The sequence below is a fragment of the Micromys minutus genome, assembly GCF_963924665.1.
Source record: "Micromys minutus genome assembly, chromosome: 20".
Taxonomy (NCBI): Eukaryota; Metazoa; Chordata; class Mammalia; order Rodentia; family Muridae; genus Micromys; species Micromys minutus.
Genome location: NC_137955.1, coordinates 15,727,029 through 15,749,873, shown reverse-complemented (window position 1 = coordinate 15,749,873; position 22,845 = coordinate 15,727,029). Strand labels below are relative to the sequence as shown.

General features: G+C 38.6%; 1 pseudogene across 1 annotated transcript; it reads left to right on the top strand.

The window, feature by feature from the left end:
• The first annotated feature begins 18,399 nt into the window (after nt 1–18,399).
• Nucleotides 18,400–18,811, top strand: LOC308433660 (large ribosomal subunit protein eL22-like; annotated as a pseudogene). Its single transcript has one exon. The product of its transcript is annotated as a large ribosomal subunit protein eL22-like (transcript).
• Nucleotides 18,812–22,845: the final 4,034 nt, after the last annotated feature.

Sequence of the window (22,845 nt, the reverse complement as noted above, 5' to 3'; positions counted from 1 at the left end):
TACTGAAATAAATTGTACAACCTTTTTTTAAATGCCTTGTTTTTTTAAGCTTTATACTAAAACTATTTACAATACAAACATAAAAAAATAGTAGACAGAATTGATAATGATTTTCCATGGGTCTGAGGCCAAAATTTTCATCTACTGTTCCCATGGTATTTTTAAACCATTGCTCTCATTAAGACAATAGCTGAACATCACTGTATCATCTAAAAAAGTGAATGTTTAAGTTTACAATATCAATTAGTTGCTCTCCACAAGGTGTCCCATTTCTTAAAATATAACTGAGCTGCTATCAGCTTTCTTCTCCTCATCATCTTAATCACTCTTAAAAGCCAGCATGAATAGACTGTGTTTTAAATCAGAAGAAGAAGAAGAAGAAGAAGAAGAAGAAGAAGAAGAAGAAGAAGAAGAAGAAGAAGAAGAAGAAGAAGAGGCTTCATATACTGTGCAGAGGTCTCTCATTTTAAATGTTGTCATTCTAGGTTGGAAACTTACAATGGTTTGTAAAGGAAAAATAAACAAACAAAGCAATATTGCCCATCCCTTGCTAAAACACAGCAACATGTTTCAAGGAAAAGAAAATCTCAAAGCCAAAATGAGTGTATTGGAGAATCTGGAGTTTCCAAAGACAGTCTCCAAAGACAGTAGAGAACATTGGGGACCTTGGGGACCTTGGAGCATGATGAATTAATGACCTTTTTCTTCCAGTGTGTCATACATCACTTCCAGCTTTCTTTGTCAGATCTCATATCTTCCTCCAACATCATGTTAAGGTTTCCAAAGTGAATTTCAATGTTTTAAACTTACAATTTATTTTAAACACAAAGCATATTTTAAACCCCAGCTTTAGAGTCTTTCCTTTGCCTGTTAGTGGAAATACATATCAACTAGTTTCTTGAAATATTTGTTACTAAGCAGGAAAGCATGCATTATTAATAAATGTTTGTAGTCATTACTATCCTGCATATAATAAAATCAGTCACGGTGCTCTTTTAAATAGCCTGTGTTTATATATATATATATATATATGAGTGTTTGTAAAATTCTCTTCAAAAGAAACACCAAAGGTGTGTGGTCCCTGAAAACAGCCATACGTCCTGTCCCAACACATGGTGGATTCCCTGTCAGCTTTGGATGGTGAGGTTAATTCTGATTCCAAAGCATATAGGTCAAAAGGAGTTCCTTAACACAGCCACAAGAGAAGAGAATGCCATTTATTTATTCATTATTCAGACCTCTGATTCCTTCTTACTAGGACCAAGGAATGTCTAAAACAAATGGCACATCAATAATAAAGCCATTAACAGGAGAGACAGTAAAATGTGGTTTAGAGGGAGATAGATGAACTGAAATGTAAGACGTGAAGTGTACGAAACTAAGCGTAGCATGTAGTTTGTTTCCCAGGCACCAGGAGAGACACCCTTTTCCTTACACTCAGAAGACTTAGTAACTGCATCCAAATACCTTTTACAGTTTTGAATAATGAGAAAAGTTTGGCAAAATTATGAATCTGTGTTTATTGACTCCAAACTTAAATTACCAGACAAGCCAGTCAGGCATCTCAGAAGTTCCTTGTTTTATTCATATTTCTGTACTCTGGATCTTGTCATTATCGTAGGATGTTTTATTTTCACAGCTTACACTCAAAAGTTTTCCTAACAGTTCTGAGGTCAGCCTAAATAGCTTACTAAAACAACTAAATGATTGCAGTAACGTCAACCTCCTTATCAGGAGATTTCTGACTGCCCAGGTTCCCTGAGAGAAGCTTCAGAACATTCTAGGTCATTCAGCCCAATCAATGAACAATGGTGACTAGTTAAAAGATGCAAAAAAAAAAAAAAAAAAAAAAAAAAAAAAAAAAAAAAAAGATGCAAATAACTGCTTCACTGACTATAATAGGCCAGATCATTCTCCTTTTCAGATAGCAAAGTATCTCATGCTTTTCAATTTATTCAGTGTGTGTGTGTGTGTGTGTGTGTGTGTGTGTGTGTGTGTGTGTGTTGTGTGTCCTGGAATTGAACTTGAGGTTTTACAAATACTAAGGAAGACCTCTAGCACTGAGCTCTTTTTCCAGCCCAGACATCTTTGTTTTTCATTCTTTCTCTTTCCTTCCTCCTTGCTTCCTTCCTTCTTCCTTCCTATTTTGTTTTTAATGCAAACATGTGGCAGTAGTTGAAATGCATTCAGTACACAAATGTGTGTTCACATGTTCAGAACTATAAGTATTTCCTATCTTCTTCTAAAAATCTTAATACATGAATACTGTGTAAGCTGAAATTCCTGATGCTGCAAGAAACAAAAAACTTAACTCAGTTCCTCAACAAATAAAATATAAAGAAGGCCTTGGGAGTAACAGTGCACCTCCTTAGGAACATGGCACTCTCTGAAATGAAGCTCAGCTGTGTTAGCTGGGACAGACTCTCCAGTCCCCCTTTTTTGTTGGTACTTAGACTTCCTGTTTGTACCTCTTTCTGACCCTGGTCCTGCTGACTCTGGCCCTATCCAGTTCTCTACAAAACAGTTTCCTCTTTTTTGGGTCCTTCTGAATGTTTTGATGTTATGGAAGGACTTGGCCTGCTAATCAACTCTCCTTACCATTGACTGAATTATACTAGGTCCCAATAATTTATATGTGGAATCACTCACTTGGGAAGTAACATTTGAAGGTGTGAACCATAGGCCAATAGTACCCAAGGGGCTGGAGATTTCAAAATGTTCAGGTAGTTCCCACTAGCAAAGAAAATGAATCAGTTCGAGGTTGCGATGATGGGCGTGGTTGGCAGGTTAAGTATGAGTGGGAGTCATGAGTGGGAACCTCTCATCAAAGACAGGATCAAAGAGGATTTTCAGGTCCTCTTCTGCGCCCCACCATAGCTTGCCCCCGGGTCTGTAATAGCTCATTTATCTGTTTACATATCTGTCACCCACTGTCTGAAAGCTCCTATGAAATTGAAAAATCCATAATGAAACTTGCCTTGATGCCACCTGGGAACAGAGGCAAATGTCTTCCTTGACTTTCATCTACTGAAATCCACGCCCAAGGATCAGCCCAATGTTTACTTCAAGTCCACAAAAACTGAATATAGGCTGTTCCCCAAAACCATGATGCCTGTTTTTCTTTACCAGTGAAAATACTGGGCAAAACTGCTGATTTCCTCTCTTTCTTTTTTATATTCCCTAGTGGTTGTTGTTGTTTCTGTTGTTGGGCAGTCAACAGATTCACATGAGACAAAGTATGCCCAGTGGCATATAAGTCCCCTTCTTCCTCCCTCTCCTCTATTGTAGCCACCCAGTCTCAAATAGCCTTTGAGCAACTGCTGTTCCTTGTCTCAATTACTTTCACCTTTGGATCTCATTGGAAATATTCTTCATTAATCCAGAGGAATCCCGAGCCACACTGAGAGCGCCTCCATTCGAGCAGGTGATTATAGTAAACACGGGAGGCATGTAAGACTGTTTGTTTGCTGAAGCTCCTACTTAGCTGTTTCCTTTGGCGTTGAGTACCTTGAGGTAAATCTAAGGTCAGAGACAAGTTGAGTCAATGCAGTGGTGACACAGCAACACATTTACACCATCTGGCAGGCCAAACAGACAGGAAGAAAGAGTTAAGAATGGACATTTCAAAACCTGGCTTGCTTTTAGCCCCAGTTCTTCAGAATGGGAGGCACCTGCTTAATGCATACAAATGTGAGCAAGAGCCACAGACTCATAAAGCCCTCCCTACCAAAAGAACTTCGGCAGTCCAAGAGTATGCCTGTGGAAATAGCTTAGAACTTGTCAGTTGGGAAATTGATTCTAAGACAAGCTTAGCTGGTTTTTTTTTTTTTAACTTTGTTTTGTTTTATTTTACTACATTACAAGAACTCTGTGGACCAGACTCAAATGTTAAATACAGCACAAAAAGGAACTGTTCTTAGCAGAGACAGGTCATGAGCCAAAGCCCAGGGCCAATCAACATGGGGGAGGTACAGAAAACGCAACAGAAAAGGCAGTGAAATTGGCTAATATAATTTTAAAAGAGGCCATTGCGTCCCTAACACCTATTTACTGACAGTGTTAGTGACATCCCTTCAGGGCAAGACTTTTCTACCTAGGAAGAAGCATTAAAAACTGAACTTTAAAGATGAAGCCAAAGATTATACAATATCATGCTATGAAACTAAGCCTTCGAAAGCTGCGCTGATATTGTTGGCTCTGTTCTTCTGCTGGGCTGAAACACATTACGAGTAAAGTCTAGAAGATGCAAGAGAAGCGATAGATGAAGGACAAATTTCAAATCACGTTTGGTTCCATTTCACCCACAGGGTAGCCAGCTCCAGAGGTTGTTCCTCACACTTTATTGGGGTAAATATCAAGGCATTAGCCTCTCCATTACATTTACAGAGCTCGACAGCAAACCCTCTTGTGATGGATATTAGTGTTGGACACTGAAGGGGAGATGCTAAAGGAAACATGAGATTCAATGATGAGATCCAAAATATTTCTGCATAATTTAAGTTTTATTGACTCCAAGTGTTGAACTGAATAACATTTGATATGCTCCAAATGCTTCCTAACTAGCTCACCAGAGCAACACGCATCATCAGCGGCAGGCGGACTGTTCTCCAAGGAGCCCATAGAATCTTCCCGTCCTCTTTTCCCTGGTTATATTTCCCCAGAGTTTCTCATGCACAAGCAATCATGTGGAAAGAATCTTTCTAGCTCCCTGTCCCAGGAGGACGATATCCACTTCACTCAGAGCAGAACAGACCTGAGGGGAAACCCTAAGGTAGATCCTGGCATCTTGGAGAGTTCTCGAGCTTACACGGCGGCCTAAACCAAGTTAGGAGACCTCAGGGTTGCTGAGAGGTACAACTGTTATATTGGATCTCTTGAGAATGGAGCCATTGGGTTCTAAATACTTTAGTTGAAACTTAGCAATGGTTTTCTTCTTTTTCCTCAGACACAGAAATCAACTCAGGTTTCATTGATATGTGTGAATTCTTTAATCCCATAAAATGTAGACTTAAACCTTATCATAGCTCAGTGGTGTTAAAACAATTCTAAGGTGAGCCAAAGTAAGAAATAATAACCCTTCCACCCACACAGTCCCACCTATACACATCTATCTGAAACAAAATTTCACAAAATAGAACATTTCCTAACAATGTGAAGTTCATTCTGATGTTGCTGGTTTGTTGGTGGTGGTGTGCATATAGTCATTTCTTTATGTAGTAGCTATAGCCTATAAATCCTACTGCAGATAATAAATTAATGAATACTAAACTAAACTATCCCTCTCAGGGGGAAATACAAAGGGTAGGTTTTTCTGGCTCTCTGGTACAATATTTCATATATCTTTAAAACATGTATAGCTGATTCATTAACCTTGAACTCAGCCAACTATGACTCATGCCAGAAAAAACTAAAGTTTATCTAACACATGTATTTTCTCCATAAGACACATGACAGCCCTCTTGCATTTAAAATATGAAAGCACTTCATTACTATACTTGGAAGTGTGGATGTCTTAATAAAAAACATAGTACAGTCAACAAAAAATACATAAATGACAACATAAACATAGTATCCATTAAGACTCCAAAAAAAAACTTTTAATGATAGGACAAGACCTGAAACTTAAAGACAAAAGAACATCATCATGTATGACTTCAGGTGAGAACATAGAAACTCGGCAACCCAAATGTTGTGATCTTCCGACCATCCTGCAAATAACCTGCAAAAGTGACATCATATTTATCTGGAGGTGACACATAATCTTTAGTGAGTGGTCAATCTGTAAGTATTGACTCTCTGAATAATGAAGACCAAATGTAAATATATGGATGGAAAACCAAGTGCAATTATTGTTATGAAGTAGTGGGTTTAACCTTAGACTGACAACTTGACAAGGAACTTGAATATCAGCATTGTGACTTGGTCACTGTTATATTTTCATTCATAATTAAGTAAAGATAATAATAAATACTGAGATTTGCATTAAGCAAGACAACTAACAAAATAATGTACAGATCATGACATCAGCAGGACATTATCAGCAGTGTGCACATTAGTATGAGTCCAACAATGAAGAGATACTTTGGAATGCTAATTCAAATCAGAAGTTCATAGACTGTAGTTGAAGATAGAATCCCAGTACAAAGGCCATGGGAATGGGGTTAAGCTATTAGTTCACATCATGAACACATGATTATATTTTTAATTTTTGCAGCAGTATATTTGCATTAAAATGAATTAAGAAAAATGAATTAAAATATCTTACTGGCCATGAACAGAAGACTATGTGGAGTGTACTATTTTATACAATTAAAGAATAGCAATAAAAAGGGATAAGCTAATGAAACATTGAAAGTGTCAAAAGTACATAGTAAACTTTAGGAGGGATAAATGTTTTTGTATTAATTTTGTTATACTTTTTGAAATTATAATATAATTATATCATTTCTACCTTTCCTTTCCTCTCTCCAAACCCTCCATATGCCCAACTTTGTTCTACTTCAAATTTAAGCCCTCTTTTTTCTTTAATTATTGTTTAATACAAATGTGTGTGTATCTTCTTTCTAAATACATAAATATAACTTGGTTGATATTTATGATATCACACGCACACACACACACAAACACACATGCATACGCATGTATATGTATTTGTGTGTGTGTTTTAAGGTTTGACTATTTTGCATTGAACATAGTCAGCCTTTTAGAGGCTACAATGTGTGATCATTTACACAAAGTTAAGAATATACAAAACACTTTATATTGTGTAAAGGTGCATGAAAAATTCATAAAAATGCAAGAGAATTCAATACCTGATTACTGCTTTCCAATGAAAGAGAAAATAATATGTAAAAATTATTTCTGTAGTTGGGCTGGGATCATCAGTGTCTAATTCATTACCTACCATACTTAGGTTTTCAATCAGAAATATTTATTATCATATTTTTTAAAACTATTTGTATATATGCTAATAATTGCATTACCTCCTCTGTACAGAACAGATGACAACAAATCACAGTGACATCACAATAACTTAGTGAAGGAGCTAAGGATGCTTAGCAGTCTTAGGGTTTTACTGCTGTGAACTGACACCGTGACCAGTGCAAGCTTTATAAAGGACAACATTTCATTGGGGTTGACTTACAGGTTCAGAGGTTCAGTCTATTATCATCAAGGCAGGAGCATGGCAGCATCCAGGCAGAAGGAAAAGCTGAGAGTTCTACATCTTCATCCAAAGGAAGCCAGGAACAAACAGCATCCTCAGACAGCTAGGAAAAGTGTCTCTAAGTCCAGCCCAAGAGTGACACACTTCCTCCAACAAGGCCACACCTTCTAACAGTGCCACTCCCTGAGCCAAGCATATGAAAACCTTCACAGATAACAGACATCTATCCACCAATTAGGAAGTCCATTTAGTTGTCAACAAAAGGACAAGAAGCAGATACCTGCTATGGTTTTCTGAATGGGAAACTTTTCCTCTCTAGGGGTAGTCTGAGCCGCTGATGCTTTTAAATTACTTCAAGAAGACATCAGAATTATTCAAAGATAAAATTGTACTAGCTAAAATGACATAATACCATCTCAGAAGAGTTTTTCTGAAACTGTGAAATGACTCAGGAGAGACCACGTGTTGAAGACTTGGTCTCTGACGCAGCAATGTCCAGCCACTGTTGATTTAGACTATCAACGGGTAACTCCACTAATGGATTCATATCTAAATGTACTGGGAGGAAGTGACAGGAATTAAAGCATGTGGAATCTTGCTGGAGAACAGAAATCACTTGGGGTGGAGGAAGCACCCTTGGAGGATGTATCTTGTCCTCAGTCCCTTGTTTTCTTTCTCTCTTTCTGCTTCCTGGCCAGCATTAAGTGAAAAGTTTTTCTCCATCAAACACTCACTGTTATACTGTTCCACCTCACAACAGGCCCAAAAACAATAGGACCAAATCTCATGGGATTGGAGCCTTTGACACTGTAAGCAGAAATAAGTCTTTTCTCTTTTCACTTGATCTTCCTTGAGAGTTAGGTCTGTGACAGAAATCGTACTAACACAGACAGACAGACTCTAAAATAAAACATCAAAAGATTCCTCTACTAATCAACACCCAGACATTGTTTTCTAATACGAATTCCCTTGGGAAGACATGCTTAAAAAAAAAAAAAAACTTAACTCCAAGCCTGGAAGACAGAGGATGCAGATAAGTCTGGTGCTATTTGTTGTTTTAAGAAGTATAAAGAAGTACTCAAAACCCAAAACCTGGGAAAGAAATATGTAACTCATAGCCTTGCATTTTTAAGACTCAGGGTGTATATCAACAGGATGTAGGACCTATCTTCAAGAGCAGTAAATAGCCAAGGTTGGAACAATGAACAAAAACTATTCTTGAGTCTGCGAAAAATCTGTATTAAATAACTGAACTAGATAGGTAAATCTCTTAGTAAGAAGAGTGACAAATTATGTGTATGCAAGTTCATGTGCATGTGTGTGTGTGTGTGTGTGTGTGTGTGTGTGTGTGTGTGTGTAGTTACTGCACTCTCAAGGAACGAAAACATACCATCCCGCTCCTCAAATGTGAGATACACATCATGACTTTCTAAAGAATAAAGTTCTGAGAAATTAAAGACTAACTTTACAATGAAGACACTGCCTCAGTTATGAAATAAATAAAAACAAAATAAAACAAAATAGCACTATACCCAGAATGGTGGCATGGGCTTATAATTAAATCATCCAGAAGCCTGAGGCAGGAGGATCATAACTTCAAGCTATCCTGAGCTGTAAAGCTAGACAGCATCTCAAAAAAAAAATCTGACATCAATGATAAATGATTTAAACTATGGGCATCTTAAAAATAGTATGTTAACTCTGTGGTTTTCTTCTTTCAAAGAAAAAAAAACCCAAAACCTTAATGTAATCTAGAGGAAAACAAATAAATAACTTCAGATAAACCCAAACTGAGGAAATGTCTGCAGAGTCTGACCAATCTTGGTCAAAGCTGTCAAACGCTGCCACAATATAAAGGTGCAAGATGAAGGGCCCAAATAGACAGACTCCCCAAGCTAAAGAAAAACATAAAGATACCCAAAAAAAAAATCTCAACAAAGGATTAACTTTAATTAATAAGAATTTATCAGTATTGGCTCATTAACGATGAAAATTATACCAGGATAACATTTCAACAGAGGGGTAACAAGGTCAGCTTTGGGGCACCTCATAGCACTTCTGTAACTCTTCCATAGTTTGAAAACTAGTCTAAAATGTAAAAATATACCCAAAAATGACCTCTTCAACCATCCTTGGAAAAGCAGGAAATACTCATGAGAAAGAGTAAAGTGTTTATTTCTAAGATGTCACTGTTTTTTCCATTCTCCATCCCCCATACTCCATGAAGGAATGACCTTCTTGACCTCTTAGTGAGACGTGATCGTCTAAAATATAAACTCACAGCTGAGCCTATGTGGAATGGTCCCTTGGGGGAGCAATAAAGTGGGTGTTGCCTAGAAGCAAAACTCTGCTCCAGTTTTCCACCTTCAGACAGGGAAGCTGTGTTAACAAGTTTATGTGTAAGTAAGGAAATGCTCGTTTTTTAGGAGGTAGAACTAACTATATGTGGGAGGCAGAACCTATTTTATGAACTCAGTGCCCAGATACCTCCGGCTCAACAAAGAAAAAGAGCTTTTTTTATAAGCAGATATAGATGTATAAATAAAATTGAGAATATAAACCTCAGACCAAGGTCTCACTAAACCTATACCCATTGTGAGTTCAACTCATGGAGACAAGATCATTCTATCATTAAGAAATCAAAAGTGTGGTCTATAGTGTCTGTGAACGTCACAGCTAGGCATTAAGTACAAACATAAATGCATCAGTATAAGAGAAGTGTAAACCTTTGCATAAGGAAATTACTTGTCTTTGAAAGAACACCCAAGAATAAAAACAAACAAATCTAATTGGTCTTGTTACTTGAAGTAAGGGTACATTTTTATTAAAGAACTTATTTACCACTGAATAGTGGTGGTGCACGCCTTTAATCCCAGCACTCAGGAGGCAGAAACAGGTATATCTCTGAGTTTGAGGTCAGCCTTGTCTACAGAGTGAGTTCCAGGACAGACAGGGCTACATAGATAAAATCCATCTCAGAAAACCAGAATTAAAAACAAAGAAACATATTTATAGATCATTGGACTGAGCTTAGTAGGAGCAAATCCTTGGGGTTATCTGGGTTATTGTCATCACAAGGCGTTGACCCACCAGCCCTTGAGAAATAATAATAGTATGAACCTCAGCTGTCAAAAGAAAGGACCAGCTACCTCACAAGGACCCTTAACTCTGTTCCCTTAGGAGGTAGGAGGGGCGAGAAAAGAGTTAAAGGAGCCTGCAAACAAACACTAGAGAAAAGTCAGGAGGGAAACACTAACTGGCAGGATAGAATGCAGGCTGGTTGTTCTAGAGAATCTTGTTAAAGGCTTCAGACCTTTGCCCTAAGTGAAGAGATAGGGAGATGTGATAAATCTTGGTCCTTGTATTTTAGTCATTGCACTAATAAAACAGTTTTATTTAGTAAGGAAAAAAGAAGAAGGAAAGAGGAAAGGGGGAAACTGAGAGGGGAGGGGAGAGAAGGAATGGAAGGGAGGGAGGGGAGAGAAAGAAAGATGAGGGGAGTGGAAAAAGGGGGGAAGGGAGAGAGAAACAGAATGGAAGGGAAAAAGAAGGAAAAGGGGAAGAAAAGGAAAAGGACAAAAAAGTAAAACACAGATTGTTTATTCCTGTGCATCTTCTAGCCTCACAATAAAATTCTAGCTCAACTTTAAACCAGTAAATCTGTTGGTGGTGAGTTACTTTGCTCTTGTTTCTTGCTTTTTATTTTCAGCACAGGAAGAATTGGGTTCTGATGAGCATTCTATCATACCACTGTGCGCCTTGCATTAGAAAATTGACTGTAAATTGACTTCAATGGACCCTGGTTCTTTCTATCTGGATTTGGCAGGGGGAGTCTAAGAAAGGATAGAATTCTGTGATGCCTTCCAAGGAATAGAGCATGCCCGCTAAGATCCACGGGAAAGGGGACGGTAGAAACCACGCTTATCGGGATGGTTGTTCAAAGCCAATCATGTGGGATAAGAACATTTTTTTAAAAAACTACAACCCTGTTCTGGGCTGCTGGCTCCATTATATGAGGCAGAGATTCCACAAAGAGAACACACCAATGACCCTGAACACTCGACAACAACCTCACATACACACTGAGTGCGTTTCACATGCCTATGATTCTGCAGTTTGATCTCACAGCTGGAGTGAGAGCTTACTTCCTTTAAAATACCAGAGAATTAAGCTAAATGTTGATTTGGGGTGGTCCAGCGTCCCTGTCGATATGACATTATCTCAAGTTTCCCTCAGGGAAGCATTCCAAATATTGAATAAAATTGCTTTCAACCAGTGGATCCATGCAGATACCAAGCAATTAAAAGCCACAACATGTTATGAACTTTAAACTGGCATCTATCTGAACTCTGTGTTTGTTTTTTGTTTGTTTGTTTGTTTGTTTTTAGAATTTGGGAGGTCCAACTTTGGTTTCCTTTGCAGTATTTGTAAAGAAAGTAACTTATTCTCATTCAGTTGCTCTGATGTAAACAAGGTATCTGGGGGCGATGCTTGACCTACTTAAGAGAACAAACTGTTTCCAAGTACTATGTAATAGCATCTATTTGTATATAAACAACCTGTTGTTTCAAACGCCATCTTATCTGCGAACAAAACACAGCAGACCTTCTTTGCCCTTAGAGAACATCTTGGCAGCCTATTTCTAACTTGCCGTACCCCTTCCCCCATCAAGTTACCCCATTTTTAAACACTGTAACTTTTCATGTAAATGATGGCATACATTGTAATTCAAGATGGTTATATGTAGAACTTAGATGGCTGTTTTCAGTCCCCAGGAAGATTTTCAGTGAGTAAACAGTATTTGGGGCGAGCTAAAGGAGCTGAATAGCAGGGCTTGAGATTCAAATCCCAGAGAGGTATTTGAGGAGCACATGATGTCTTCCTGAACAGAGTTCAGAATTCTCTTCCAAAGGTTAACACTTTCCATGACTTCACTAGCATACTTTCGAATGGTTTCTATCTTCTATATTTTTGCATTAAATCCCTTCCTTGGAATTTCTCTGTCATTTGCACATCTACCTTTGAATAAGTATCTTTCCCAAGAATGTCAAACTTAGTCAAACAGTTGCATAAGATTCAGTCCCACTCACTTTCTAAGTAAATTTGCTTAAATCAAGAAGATCCAAGCTTTCACTTCAGAACAAGATGTTCCCAGAGCCCGCTGTTTATGCTCCTGAAGTGCTTGGTTCTCAAGTATGACAGTCTCACAGTTTCCATCAAAGAACTGAAGACATTCACCACTGAGAGCATTGTTAAGGCCATTCTGGGCTCACCTAGACCTCCTTACTAATCATCACAGGCTTAATGGGTACATCATAGACTCCATTAACAATAGTACAGGAGAGAGAGACATGACTGCCCTTGCAGAGGACCTGGATTTAATTCCCAGCACCCATACAGTGGCTCACAGCTACCTGTAACTCCTGTTCCAGGGGATCTAATGCCCTCTACTGACCACCAAAGGGACCAGGCACACACACAAGTCTAGTAGATGTAAATGGAGGATAAACATTCATACAATAAAAATAAAAATGTATAAAAGTCAGAAGATGCTGGGCAGACATGATGCAGAGCCTAAGAGAACACAAATGCCAGCCCAGGCAACTATATCCAGCAAAATTCTCAATTACCATAGATGGAGAAACCAAGATATTCCAGGACAAAACCAAATTCACACATTATCTGACCAAAAATCCAGCCCTACAAAGAATAATAGATGGAAAACTTCAACACAAGGAAGGAAACTACACACTAGGAAAAGCAATAAAATAATCTTCTGGAAAGAAATCCAAAAGAAGAAAACCACACAAACCTCTAACAACAAAAATAACAGGAAACAATAATCACTATTCCTTAATATCCCCAGAGAAACAAATAATCCTATTTAAAAATGGAGAACAGAGCTAAACAAAAAATTCTCAACAGAGGAATATCTAATGGATGAGACACACCTAAAGAAATACAAATCAAAACAACCCTGAGATTCCACCTCACACCAGTCAGAATAGCTAAGATAAAAAATTCAGATGACAGCAGACACTGGTGAGGATGCAGAGAAAGAGGAACACTCCCCTACTGTTGGTGGGGTTGTAAGCTGGTACAACCACTCTGGAAATCAGTCTGGCAGTTCCTCAGAAAATTGTACATAGTCCTACCTGAAGACCCAGTTATTCCACTTCTGGGCATATACCCCAGAGACACTCCAACATACAACAAAGACACATGCACCACAATGTTCACAGCAGCTCTATTTATAATAGCCAGAAGCTGGAAATAACCTAGATGTCCTGCAGTAAATGAATGGATACAAAAATTGTGGTATATTTACACAATGAAGTACTACTGAGCTATCAGGAACAATGACTTTATGAAATTCCTAAGAAAATGGATGCATCTAGAGAATATCACCCTGAGTGAGGTAATCCAATTACAAAAGAACAGACATAATATGTACCCAGTGTTAATTGAATACTAGCTCGAGAAACCTTTGAATAGCCCAGAAACAACTCTCAGGCCATATGAAGATCAAGAAAAACAAAGGCCAAAAAGTGAAAGCCTCAGTCCTTCTGAGGTGAAAAAATAAGTGTATAGCACCCTCTCAGAGTGTGATACACCTGGACCTTAAATGATCAATAATCCAAGAGCTAAGAATATAGCCTTGTGGCAATTTTTGGTATTCAAAAATCATTATGTTTAATCTATAAACACCAAGAAAACTCTGACTGTTTCCATGTTACGTTCTGTTCTACATGTACTTTATGTGTATGGTAACTAGTAAGACTTCAATGCATACTATCAAACTTCTAAAAGAATTAAGTACTGATAAAATATATTCATATAGTGTTATGAAAAAAACACCTTTAAAAATCTATACATGTATCTCTCTTTGTTTAAATAAAGTTATAAGAGAAAAAAATCCTTGCAATGCAAATCTAAGAACACATCAAAAAAATCATCCACCATGACCAAGCAGGCTTTATCCCAGGGATGCAAAGAAAGTTCAACATACGGAAATCCATCAACATAATCCACCATATAAACAAAGTCAAAGAAAAAAACCACATGATCCTCTCTCACTAGACGCTAAGAAAGCATTTTACAAAATTCAACACCCCTTCATGATAAAAGTCTTGAAAAGATCAGGAATCCAAGGCCCATACCTTAACATAATAAAAACAATATACAGCAAACCAGTAGCCAACATCAAACTAAATGGAGAAAAACTTGAAGCAATCCCATTAAAACTAGAGACTAGGCAAGGCTGCCCACTGTCCCCCTACCTATTCAATATAGTATTGGAAGTCCTGGCCAGAACAATTAGACAACAAAAAGAAATCAAAAGGATTCACATTGGAAAGGAAGAAGTGAAAATATCAGTGTTTGCAGATGATATAATACTATACTTAAGTGACCTCAAAAATATCCCAGAGTACTTTTACAACTAATAAACAACTTTTGGCTATAAAATTGATGCAAACAAATCAACTGCCTTCCTCTATGTGATGGATAAACAGGCTGAGAAAGAAATTAGGGAATCAACACCCTTTACAATAGTCACAAAGACTATAAAATACGTTGGGGTGGCCCTAATTAGGCAAGTGAAGGATCTGTAAAACAGGAACGTCAAGACTTTGAAGAAGGAAACTGAAGAGCATCTCAGAAGATGGAAAGATCTCCCATGCTCATGGATTGACAGGATCAACATTGTAAAAATGGCCATCTTGCCAAAAATAATCTACAGATTCAGTGCAATCCCCATCAAAATTCCAACTCAGTTCTTCATAGAGTTGGAAAAAGCAATTTGCAAATTCCTCTGGAATAACAGAAAACCTAGAATAGTGAAATCTATTCTCAAGAATAAAAACACTTCTGGGGGAATCACCATCCCTGATCTCAAACTATATTACAAAGCAGTTGTGATAAAAACTTGGTACAGAGATAGGGAGCTAGATCAATGGAACAGAATGAGGACCCAGAAATGAACCCACACACCTATGGTCACTTGATCTTTGACAAAGGAGCTAAAAACATTCAGTGAAGAAAGGACAGCCTTTTCAACAAATGGTGTTGGTTCAACTGGCAGTCACCATGCAGAAGAATACAAATAGATCTTTTCCTATCTCCTTGTACAAAGTTCAAGTCCATGTAGATCAAAGATCTCCACATAAAACCAGGTATACTGAAACTATTAAAAGAGAATGTGAGAAAGAGCTTAGAACAGATAGGCACAGGAGGAAAATTCCTAAAGATAATAACAATGGCTTATGGTCTAAGATCAAAAATGGACATATGGGACCTCATGAAATTGCAAAGCTCTGTAAGGCTAAGGACACTGTTAATAAGACAAAGCAGCATCTACATCTGATAGAGGGCTATCAGTATCCAATATATACAAGGAACTCAGAAAGCTAAACTATAGAGCATCAAATAATCCTATTAAAATGAAGTACAGAGCTAAACAAAGAATTCTCGGCTAAGGAATATCAAATGGCTGAGAAGCACCTAAAGAAATGCTCAACATCCCTAATCATCAGGGAAATGCAAATCAAAACAACCTTAAGATTCCACCTCACAGCAGTTAAAATGGCTAAGATAAAAAAACTCAGTTGACAGCAGATGCTGGCAAGGATGTGGGGGAACACCCCTCCACTGTTTGTGGGGTTGTAAGCTGATACAACCACTCTTGAAATCAATCTGGTGCTTCCTTAGAAAATTAGACATAGTACTACCTGAAGACCCAGCTATTCTGCTTTGGGGCATATACCCAAAAGACACTCCAATGTATAACAAGGACACATGCTCCACCATGTTCATAACAGCCTTATTTATAATAACCAGAAGCTGGAAAGAACCCAGACATCCATCAACAGTTGAATGGATACAGAAAGATGTGGTACATTTACACAATGGAGTATTACTCAGTTATTAGAGACCATGACTTCATGAAATTCGTAGGCAAATGGACGGAACTAGAGACTATCATCCTGAGTGAGCTAACCCAGTCTCAAAAGAACACACACATGGTATGCACTCACTGATAAGCAGATACTAGTCCTATAAAGCTCTGAATTCCCAATAGCCATGAAACAATTCACAGACATCATTAAAATCAAAAAGGAGGAAGGCCAAAGTGGAGATGCCTCAATCCTTCTTTAAAAAGAGAACAAAACTCATGGGAGGAGATGCAAGGTCAGATAGAGGAGCAGGGATTGAAGAAAAGATCACTCAGAAGCCGCCTAACCTGGGGATCCACCACATATGCAGTCACCAAATCCAAGCACTATAGCTGACTCAAAAAGGACTTACTGGCAGGAACCAAATAGAGATGCCCCCTCAGGGACTATGCTAGAGTCATATATATATACAACTAAGCATACTTGCAGCTAACCATCAGTCTGAACTTGGGGATTCCAATAAGGTTGTTAAAGAAAGGTCCTAGGGAGCTGGAAGGGGTTGCAACCTTATGGGAAGATAAAATTATCCACCAACCAAACCCTGCAAAACTTCCATGGAGTAAAACACCAACCTTTGTGCGCACTTTGAGAGACCTATTGATCCAGTTGCGTATGTAGCTGAAGATAGCAGTATCTGGCATCAACGTGAGAAGAAGTTTTGTTTTAGAGAGGGCACGTTTTCCTAATGTAGGGGAATGACATGGCAATGGGGTGAAAAGGGGGATCAGAAGGGAGTGTATCTTTGTGAAGGCAACTGGAGAAGGAGGGGAGATGGGAGCAGGGTGGAGTGGGGTAAAGAAATAACATCTCAAATGTAAATACAGAGTATCTAATATAAAAAGAAGAAGAGGAGGAAGAGGAGGAAGAGGAGGAGGAGAAGAAGAAAAAGGAGGAAAATGAGGAGGATGGGCAGGAGGAAGAATAGGAGGAGGAGGAAGAAGAGAAAGAGGAAGAGGGAGAAGAGGAAGAGGAAGAGGGAGAAGAGGAAGAGGAAGAAGAAGAAGAAGAAGAAGAAGAAGAAGAAGAAGAAGAAGAAGAAGAAGAAGAAGAAGAAGAAGAAGAAGAAGAAGAAGAAGAAGAAGAAGAAGAAGAAGAAAACTTTCTTCAAACAATGTTAATCTTCCAAGGATCACACAATTAGTGAGAAAAGCAATGGCTTGTAGACATATTGAGAAATGTGCTAGAATTGTCAGACTCTGATTCCAACTTTAGTTTTATTAACTGTTTATCCAATATATTAGTGAGGAAAAATAGAAAGACAGGAAAATTATGGGGACATTAAGAAGAGAAATAAACCCCTTACCCTGGAATCTAGTTTGCCTATCCTGGTACCTCAGAGTCAAGACACTTGAACATAACTGGTAAAGCCAAAGCTGCTTGCAGGGATAATGTCTGTTGTCCTGAGGACTTCATAAACGGGGGATGTTACAAACACACATGGCCTGTGCTTACTTAGAGTCAGAATGTTTGGAACCTTGAGTTTTACCATATGAACACTTATTTCTCATCCCCACATCTAAGCAGTGCACCTCATGAAACCAGTTTCTTACAGTCTCATGAACAGAAAGAAAATCAAGATAAAATATTAAATATATATATATACCTTATATACTTTTAGCTAATTTTCATATTTTAAAGTTTTTTTTAGTCAAGCTCTCATAGAGAACTTTTTTTTCTATATGTCTCCTTGCTCAATACATTTGTTAATAACTTCACTTATTCTGACTTGTTCTAAAATTTTTTGCTGAGCCAAGGCCAAGGATTCATCCTTACCCTGCTGCTAGTGGCTGAGTTGCAGGATGTCACTACAGCTGACATTGCCATTTTTTTATTCACTGAGGCTCTTTAAGAAAAAAAAAAAAAAAAAAAAAAAACCTTTAATCTCAACAATATTCTACATCTTTATTCGGAATTGACTAAACCCACAGGTCATCAACCCAACTGTGGTACAACTCATCAGAAGCATATTCACTTTTATCTAGCATTCTGTGAAATGACACTAGGCAGAGAATAAAAAGAATTGCAGCCATAAAATCAGCAAGCCTTGTGTCCCTACCTGCCACCATGCTCTTTTAGATGTGTCTCATTCTTAAAAGTGCTAGAAATCTTGGAGGTGTCAGTGGGGGGGGGGTGGTTCTCTTATTATACGTTTCCAGTTTCAAGGTCTTTAGAACAAAACTGCCATACCTAAGATTATAAACACACATTACATATGCAGGATATTCAAAATATAGCTAGTTAACTGACAAATAATCAAAGAAAAATAGGCGCTCTGCCGCCATGGCACCTGTGAAAAAGCTTGTGGCGAAGAGGGGCAAAAAAAAAGAAGGAGGTTTTGAAGTTCACCCTCGACTGCACTCACCCTGTAGAAGATGGGATCATGGACGCCGCCAATTTTGAGCAGTTTCTCCAGGAGAGAATCAAAGTGAATGGGAAAGCTGGCAATGTTGGCGGAGGGGTGGTGACCATCGAGCGGAGCAAGAGCAAGATCACTGTCACTTCCGAGGTGCCTTTCTCCAAAAAATATTTGAAATATCTCACCAAAAAATATTTGAAGAACAACCTCCGAGACTGGCTGCACGTCGTTGCCAACAGCAAGGAGAGCTACGAGCTGCGCTACTTCCAGATTAACCAGGACGAGGAGGAGGAGGGGAGGAGGATTAAGACACATTGGTCTGCAATTTTGTATTAATTCATAAGTAAACTTTAGGAACAAAACACGGTGGTTTATCCTTGCATCCCTGCAGTGTAGGTGGACAGGAATTGCAAGTGACAGCGCTGGGCTGTAGCTAGACACTGCTCCATTATACATAGGCACTTTTCCTCTGCTCAGAAAGTACTTCAGTGGTAGTGGTGCTGAGACAGCGGAGCCAGGCCAAGGGGCTGATCTGATGTTGAGCAAGTAGCCGAGAGGGTGGGTTGTTAGCTCCAACCAGCCCGAGTCTTAAAGAGCCTGGTGGTTGGTTATATCTGGTGCCTGTCTCAAAGGTTTGGGGTAAAATGTGGTGCTCCTCACTAAAAGCAAACAGGTGATTTCTTTATGTGATATTTTTTATCCCCGCTGGAAAGAGGAACTACATCCTAGTAAAAACAAGAAAATTCCTAAGCAAGAAAACCAAAAGAAGAAAGTGACACAGACACAACTCAACCTGCAAAAGCAATAATAGCAGAAAACAGCAACCACTATTCCTTGATATCCATTAACATAAATGGATTCAAATCCCCAATAAAGAGACATAGGCTAGCAGACTGGATACATAAACAAAATCCAGCATTTTGCTGCATACAGGAAATCCATCTCAAAGACAAAAACAGACACTATCTCAGAGAAAAAGGTTGGGAAAAATACTTCTCAGCAAACAGCCCAAAGAAGCAAGCTGGAGTCGCTATTCTAATATCAAATAAAGTAAATTTCCAACCAAAAGTTATCAAAAAAGATAAGGAAGAACACTTTTTACTCATTACAGGGGAAATCTGTCAGGAGGAACTCTCAATCCTTAACATATATGCTCCAAATAAAAAAGCACCCACATTCATAAAAGAAACCCTACTAAAGGTCAAAAAATACATTTCACCCCACACAATAATAGTGGGAGACTTTAATACCCCACTCTCACCAATGGACAGATCATGGAAACAGAAACTAAACAAGGACACTGCAAAACTAGCAGAGACCTTGAACCAACTAGAATTAATAGATATATACAGAACATATAATCCTAAAGTAAAAGAATACACCTTCTTTTCAGCACCCCATGGCACCTTCTCAAAAATTGACCACATAATTGGACACAGAACGAGCCTCAATCGATATAAGAAGATTGAAATACTCCCATGAATCCTCTCAGATCACCATGGTCTACGGCTGGTCTTTAACAACAACAAAGACAACAAAAAGCCCACATACACATGGAAACTAAACAATGCTCGGTTAAATGATAGCAGGGTCAGAGAAGAAATAAAGAAAGAAATTAAGGATTTTCTAGAATTCAATGAAAACAAAAACACAACATACCCAAACCTATGGGATGCAATGAAAGCAGTACTGAGGGGAAAACTCATAGCTCTGAGCTCTTCCAAAAAAAAAAAAAAAAAAAAAAAAACTGGAGAGAGCAATACATCAGCAACTTGACAGCACAGCTAAAAGCTCTAGAACAAAAGAAAGCAGATACACCCAAGAGGAGTAGACAGCAAGAAATAATCAAACTTAGGGTAGAAATAGAACAAATAGAATCAAAAAGAACCATTGAAAAAATCAACAAAACTAAGAGCTGGTTCTTTGAAAAAATCAACAAGATTGATAAACCCTTAGCCAGACTAACTAGAGGGCAAAGAGAGAGTATACAAATTAACAAAATCAGAAAGGAAAGTGGAGACATAACAACTGAAACCGAGGAAATTCAAGAAATCATCAGATCCTACTACAAAAGCCTATATTCCACAAAGTTGGAAAATCTGGAGGAAATGGATGAATTCCTAGACAGATACAAGATCCTAAAGTTAAACCAGGACCAGGTAAACCATCTAAATAACACCTAAAGAAATAGAAGAAGTCATCAAAAGCCTCCCAACCAAAAAAAGCCCAGGTCCACACAGGTTCAGGGCAGAATTTTATCAGACATTTATTGACGACATAACACCAATACTCTCCAAACTATTCCACAAGATAAAATCAGATGGAATACTACCTAACTCATTTTTTGAGGTGACAATAACCCTCATTCCTAAACCACAAAAAGACCCTACAAGGAAAGAGAACTTCAGACCAATCTCAGTTATGAACATTGATGCAAAACTACTCAACAAAATCCTTGCAAACCAAATCCAAAAACACATCAAAACGATCATTCACCATGATCAAATAGGCTTCATCCCTGGGATGCAGGGATGGTTTAATATGAGGAAATCCATCAATGTAATCCACCATATAAACAAACTCAAAGAACAAAATCACATGGTCATCTCACTAGATGCTGAGAAAGCATTTGACAAAATTCAACACGCCTTCATGTTAAAAGTCCTGGAAAGAACAATAATCCAAGGTCCATACCTAAACATAATAAAAGCAATATACAGCAAACCAACAGCCAACATCAAACTTAATGGTGGGAAACTTGAAGCAATCCCACTAAAATCAGGGACTCCACAAGGCTGCCCACTCTCCCCCTACCTATTCAACATAGTACTGGAAGTCCTGGCCAGAGCAATTAGACAGCAAAAGGAAATGAAAGGGATACAAATTGGAAAGGAAGAAGTAAAAACATCACTATTTGCAGATAACATGATAGTGTACTTAAGTGACCCCACAAATTCCACCAGAGAACTCCTACAGCTAATAAACAAGTTCAGCAAAGTGGATGGATATAAAATTAACTCAAACAAATCAGTAGCCTTCCTGTATTAAAAGGACAAACGTGGAGAAAGAAACTAGGAAAAAGATACCCTTCACAATAGTCACAAATATTATGAAATACCTTGGTGTGACTCTAACTAAGCAAGTGAAGGAACTGTATGACAAGAACTTCAAACCTCTAAAGAAGGAAATCAAGGAAGATCTAAAAAAATGAAAAGATCTCCCATTCTCATGGATTGGAAGGATCAACATTTTAAAAATGGCCAAAAGCAATCTACAGATTCAATGCAATCCCCGTCAAAATTCCAACCCAGTTCTTCATGGAATTGGAAAGATCAATGTGCAATTTCATATGGAATAACAAAAGACCTAGAATTGCGAAATCCATCCTCAACAACAAGAAAACATCTGAGGGAATCACTATCCCTGACCTCAAGCTATATTAGAAGGCAATTGTGCTGAAAACTGCATGGTACTGGTACAGAAATAGGCATGTGGATCAATGGAGTAGAATAGAAGATCCAGAAATGAGCCCTCATGTATATGGTCACCTGATTTTTGACAAAGGAGCTGTAAACATTCAATGGACAAAGGACAGCCTATTCAACAAATGGTGCTGGTCCAACTGGCCCTCAGGATGCAAAAGAATGAAAATAGACCCTTTCTTATCTCCTTGTACAAAGCACAAGTTTAAGTGGATCAAAGATCTCCACATTAAACCAGATACACTGAAACTATTAGATGAGAAAGCAGGGAAAACCTTAGAACACATAGGCACAGGAGAAAATTTTCTGAACAAAACACCAGTGGCTGAAGCTCTAAGGTCAAAGATTAACAAATGGGACTTAATGAGATTGCAAAGTTTCTGTAAGGCAACTACATTGTCAAGAAAAGAAAACAGCAGCCAACAGAATGGGAAAAGATCTTTACCAACTCCACATCAGATAGAGGCCTAATATCCAAGGTATAAAAAGAACTCAAAAAGCTAGACACCAGAGAATCAAACAACCCTATTAAAAAATGGGGTACAGGGAGTGGGAGACCTAGGCTGCTGGGGAGCAGAGGGATCTCTGCGGAGTACACACGGAAAGGGCACCCCCTGCCCTGACCTACCCTGTCCTCCCCGATCCAGTGACCGGGAACAGATCTTAGGAACTTCTGTTCCCACCCGGAGACGACTTCAGGACGCAGATGGGAGCCTGGCCCACCTGCCAGCCGGAAAGGTGGCTCGGAGAGGCTGAGCATCTGTGACCAGGAACAGATCTTAGGAACGTCTGTTCCCACCCGGAGGCGACTTCAGTAAGCAGAGCGGAGCCTGGCCCAGCTGCCACCCGGAACCTGGGCTGCCGGGGAGTAGAGAGATCTCTGCGGAG